Source organism: Chinchilla lanigera, unplaced genomic scaffold, assembly GCF_000276665.1.
Source record: "Chinchilla lanigera isolate Chin_1 unplaced genomic scaffold, ChiLan1.0 scaffold00024, whole genome shotgun sequence".
In the NCBI taxonomy this organism is placed as follows: domain Eukaryota; kingdom Metazoa; phylum Chordata; class Mammalia; order Rodentia; family Chinchillidae; genus Chinchilla; species Chinchilla lanigera.
This window is the reverse complement of record NW_004955425.1, coordinates 20,418,754-20,423,660: the sequence shown is the minus strand read 5'-3', so window position 1 is coordinate 20,423,660 and position 4,907 is coordinate 20,418,754. Positions and strand designations below refer to the sequence as shown.

Here is a 4,907-nt window from a genome sequence, read left to right as displayed (position 1 = left end):
TTTGATTAAAGGCCCATATTGGATCTCATTTTATTTTTGGTACTAAGGATTGAACACAAGACCTTCACATTGAGCTATATCCTCAGCCATTTTTTCTTTTTTATTTTGAGACCTGGTCTCACCAAGTCAGTAAGTTACTCAGGATGGGCTTGAACTTGTCATTCTTTTGCCTCACCCTCCCACAGTGTTGGGTTTACTAACATGTGCCATCACCTGTGTGCACCTGGCTTGAACTGTAGATTAATGCAGTAATCATATATCACTGCACTTTAAACCTCTTCTGTTTTTGAAGCAAGATTTCTCTTATCAGTAACATTTTAAAACCATGATATAATTTATGAAAATTTGGAAAAGAGAAAAAATTGCTTCCTACTCTAATACCATAATTTCTAATATTTTGGTATATATTTTTCTATCTTTTAAAAAACATTGCTATAAGCAAGACATATAATTTTGTATCCTCATTTATAAAAACATATTTCATCATACACATTTTTCAACAGTCTTTCAGACAAGACCGGATGTGTTCAGGGCAGTATGATAATAGACTCAACAGGGGCTGGGGATTTAGCTCAGCGGCACAGCACCTGCCTGGCAAGCGCAAGGTCGTGAGTTTGATCCCTGGTACTGGAGAAAAACCAAAACCAAAACCAAAAAAAAAAAAAAAGTAGACTCAACGTAGTTTTTCCAATCACAATTTTATTATACATACAGCAAAACTGGACTTAACCAATTCCCTATTGTTGGAATTTAGGCTGCTTTTATCCTGCGCTAAACATTTTGTATATATTAAAATAAAAATCTTGTTCATGTTTTTATTTGCTATGTCCTGCTTTTATCTATATCTTGTAGTACAATTGAGGAGGGTGTCATATAGTAGATGCTCAATAAAAAATTTCTTGAATGAATCTTTTATTTTCTTAGGACAGAGTTCAGAGCTCATACAGTACAGGTAAATAGTTTACCTGTGCAATATCTCACAATAACTATCACTGTGGGGGCTGGGGATTTAGCTCAGCAGCACAGCACCTGCCTGGCAAGTGCAAGGTCATGAGTTTGATTCCTTGTACCAGAAGAAAAAAAGAAGTAAGTATCACTGTGAAAAATTCTAGCTCTCGGAATATATAGCCAAATTTACTCACAGAAAGATTGTGACAATTTACTAGGCTGGCAGAATTACAAACTAATTCAATAAATACTCCCTGAGCACATGCTGTGGTCCAGGAATTGTTCAAAATACTAGAGGCCAGAGCACTGAACCAAACACAGAAGTCTCTGCCTTTACGCGTTTTAGTCCACAGTAGGAGACAAAGTTATAGATCTATTTATAGAATATATTTATAGATATATAATTGCTCACCTATTTTATCTATAAATTATATACAGTGAATGTATTATGTGCTTTATTAATAGTAAAACATCAGGTAGTGATAACAGATACAGAGGAAAGGAAAGCAGGATAAGAAAACAGGGAGGGTGTGCTTTTCGGGCAGAGTGGTCAGGGAAGAGTGCAGAGGTGACAGACACTTTGAATGAGGTGAGGTGACATCCAGCGTGAGTGGCACAGCAGGCTGGGAGCTGGACAAAAGGGGACAAGAATGAGTACTTCTTCACGTAGTGATTTCTCAAGTGTGAGCATTATCTTTTCAAAATGAACATAATAGGAAAAGCCCATTTTACTCTTGTTCTAAACTTTTTTTGCGGTGATACGGCATGGCTCTCCCCAACCCCCCGCAAAAAGGCCCGGGGATTTAGCTCAGTGGCACAAGCTCCTGCCTGCCTGGCAAGCGCAAGGTCCTGAGTTTGATTCCCGGTACCAAAAAAAAAAAAGAAGAAGGAATGGCTTCCCATTCTCTTACTACAGTTTGGGAAGGATAACACTAGTAATAGGAGAGCTGACATTTGTGAAACTCTCATCACGTATAAGGCACTGTACTTGCAGTCTTATTAAATCCTTACAAAGCACCATGAAATACATGTGAATTATGTATTTTTATTATGTATTTCATGGAATTATTAACACAATTCCAGAAAATCCAGCTGAGGAGTAAGTAGTGTTCTGTAAAGAAGACCATCAGTAAATGTCTCTGTGTCGGGGGACAGAAGGACAGATGTCTGAAGTGAGCTGCTGGATTAAGGCTCAGATAAACCAAGACTAATATCTCATGCAGCTTCTATACAACAAATTTGCGTTATCCTAACAATCATACGACTCTATACTTGTTTCACCCTAACAATAACTACAGGCTACGTTCTGAGACCTTGTACTACAGTTTCATAGATTTATAAGTTAAAAATAATCCAGAAATGTCCATTTCATTTTCTTCAAGTAAGACCAATCTTTAAAAATATTGCAGAGACGCATCTATGTAGCACACATACCTCTGCTAATTCACGCTTTCCCTTCCAGAGGAAAGCCTGGGGACTCGAACCAGGGTGTTCCCAGAGCCCTCTTTCTAGGTGTGTAGTGCTTGCTGCTGCTGTGTGCAGCAGTGATCCATGGTGTTTCCCAGACAAGGAGCCCCATCTCCCAATTATTATTTGTTGTAGCATCAAGTACATTTCTTAAGAGATCCTGAACCCCACAGCTTTCCTTTCAGTGATGCATTCTATGGTGACAAGTCCTTAAGATTAAAAGACAACAAAACAGCTGGGGATGTGGCACAGTAGCAGAGCTTTTGCCTAGTTTGTGCAAAGTCCTGAGTTTGACCCCTGGCACCATAAAAAATGATGACAAACATTGGCCTGGCATGGTGGTGTTATGGTTCCAGCTACCTTGGAAATGAAGGCAAGAGAATCCTGAGTCTGAAGCTTGCCTAAGCAACATAGGTAGCACAGCAATACTCCTTCCTAAAATAAAAGTCCTGCAAGAAAGAAGCAGCAGTTAAAAATATAGTTTGTGGGCCACCACTCCTACTGTTGAAGTTGTATTTTCTTTGCTTAAGCATTTTGACACTTTACACTTATTTCTGTAAAGTTCAGTGGTGGGTTAAGTTTGTTTCCTCCACAAGTATTGTTGAGGTCCTAACCTCTGCTATGGGTGATTGTAGTCTTATTGGGAAATAAGGTCTTCGCACATGCAGTCAGGTTATAATGGGCTCAGGATAAATTAGGGTTATCGCTGGTACACTTCTGGAAAGAAAAAAGTCTGGACATATGGAAAACATCAAGTGAAGATAGAACCAGAGATTAGAGATTTCCACAGAATCCCCAAGAATTATAGGCAACTACCAGGAGCGAGGGAAAAATTCTCCCTTTGAAACCCAAGAAGGCCACCTATTAGACTTCTGGGCTGCAAAAGTATGAGAGGGTAACTTTCTGTTGTTTCATTTCTTTTGCTTTATTTTTCTTCCGGTACCAGGAATCGAACTCACGACCTTGCGCTTGCCAGGCAGGCACTTTGCCGCTGAACTAAATCCCCAGCCCCTCTTTCTGTTATTTTAAGATACCCAATTTGTGGCAATTTGTAGTGGCAGTGCTAGGAAACTAAATCACACACAAATACATTTTAGCACAGGCACTTCTTAACTTGAAACACGCGTTCCAGTAAATGATAAACAGTCTATTGTGGAATTCCTTCTAGGTTCTCAACATTCTCCCTCAAGTCAAGTTCTAGGAAAGTCTAATATAGAACTACAAGTGTCTTGTTTCACGTTTTCCCCTTTTTAAACAGAGTGTAGTTATTGGCTGGTGGCTCCCGGAGTACAGTCTTCCTTAATTGTTTAAATTAGCAGCACAGGGTTGGTTTGCGGAAGTCCCTGGTCTCGTCTCCGAAGACTGACGCAGAAAGCTCTGTGCACGACAAGTTCAAGACGAGCTTGAGCAATTTAGCGAGACTCTAACTAAAAGTGAAAGGGACTGGGGTGGAGCTTGGTGGCAGAGACTTGCTCAGCAGGTAAGAGGTCCTCAATTCAATCACTAGTACCACTACCACCCCTGAAAAAGCGCTGCAGAGCAGAGATGACCAGCTACCAGGTTACCTCAGTCATGTCCTCCTAACTACAAAAGGAGCTTGTAATCTGTGTTAAGATGGTTTTCCTGGAAGCGAGGCCCCGTTCTTTTTGGGCTTGCCGGTGTACCGAACAAGACCTTTTTTCTTGCCCCATCTTCTAGACAGCGTGCGAAAGGGCCGTGAGCAACACGGGTCGGGAAGCCGCACTGGCGGCGCCGACGTTTTATGCGAGCATCTCCAGGTGCTGCCCTCCGCGTACCCGCGCCCTCAGACTGGCTGCGGCGGACGGCAAAGCGCAGCGCAACTCATCGCCCTCACATCCGTGGTTGTGACGTTTCTCTGCCGCTTCAAAATCTCCCTGCGGAAAAGACAATCATGAAAAAACTACAATTTATGAGTAGAAAGACAAACCAAAAAGGAAACGAAGGTTTTTCTTCATAAGTGGCCCTCACGCAAGCCCGTTGTTAAAAACACACTGACAATCCACTCCGCTCGGGTCCATAAACGCTGACTGGACAGCGTTTGGCAGCGCCCACCGGACAGAGGCGGGGCAAGCTACGCTCCGCGCACGCGCGCGGCTCCGCGCAGCCCGGGAGGCTTCCGGCACAGGCGCGCGGGCCGGGCAGTGGGCGGGCTCGCGCGTGCTCCGCGGCCCACTTCCGGCCAGCCCCTCCCCCGCGGGCCCTCCCCCTTTCCCCCGCTCCCGCCCGGCCTCTCCCTCAACTCTCCGCCCCTCGCGCTCTCCGCCCTGCTCGCCTCCGGCCTTTCCCCGCCCGCTCCATCCGGGTCGCCGGCGCAGTCTCTGGACGGACGGGCTAGCGGCTGCTGCTCTCTGATAAAGTTTCCGGGGCCGGGCAGGGCAGCGGCGGGTCAGCGATCGGCGGCCCGACCCGGAGGAGCCCTGGGTCGCGCCCGGCCGCAGGAGGAAGTCCCGGACCGAGCGCTACGCCCCGCC

At 44.6% G+C, this 4,907-nt stretch overlaps 1 long non-coding RNA gene across 1 annotated transcript; it reads right to left on the bottom strand.

The window, feature by feature from the left end:
- Positions 1 to 679: 679 nt before the first annotated feature.
- LOC106148635 lies at positions 680 to 4,901 on the bottom strand. The gene is made up of 2 exons (XR_001234272.1): positions 4,405 to 4,901; positions 680 to 4,310 (listed from the first exon to the last, which is right to left on the bottom strand). It is a non-coding gene; the product is annotated as an uncharacterized LOC106148635 (long non-coding RNA).
- Positions 4,902 to 4,907: the final 6 nt, after the last annotated feature.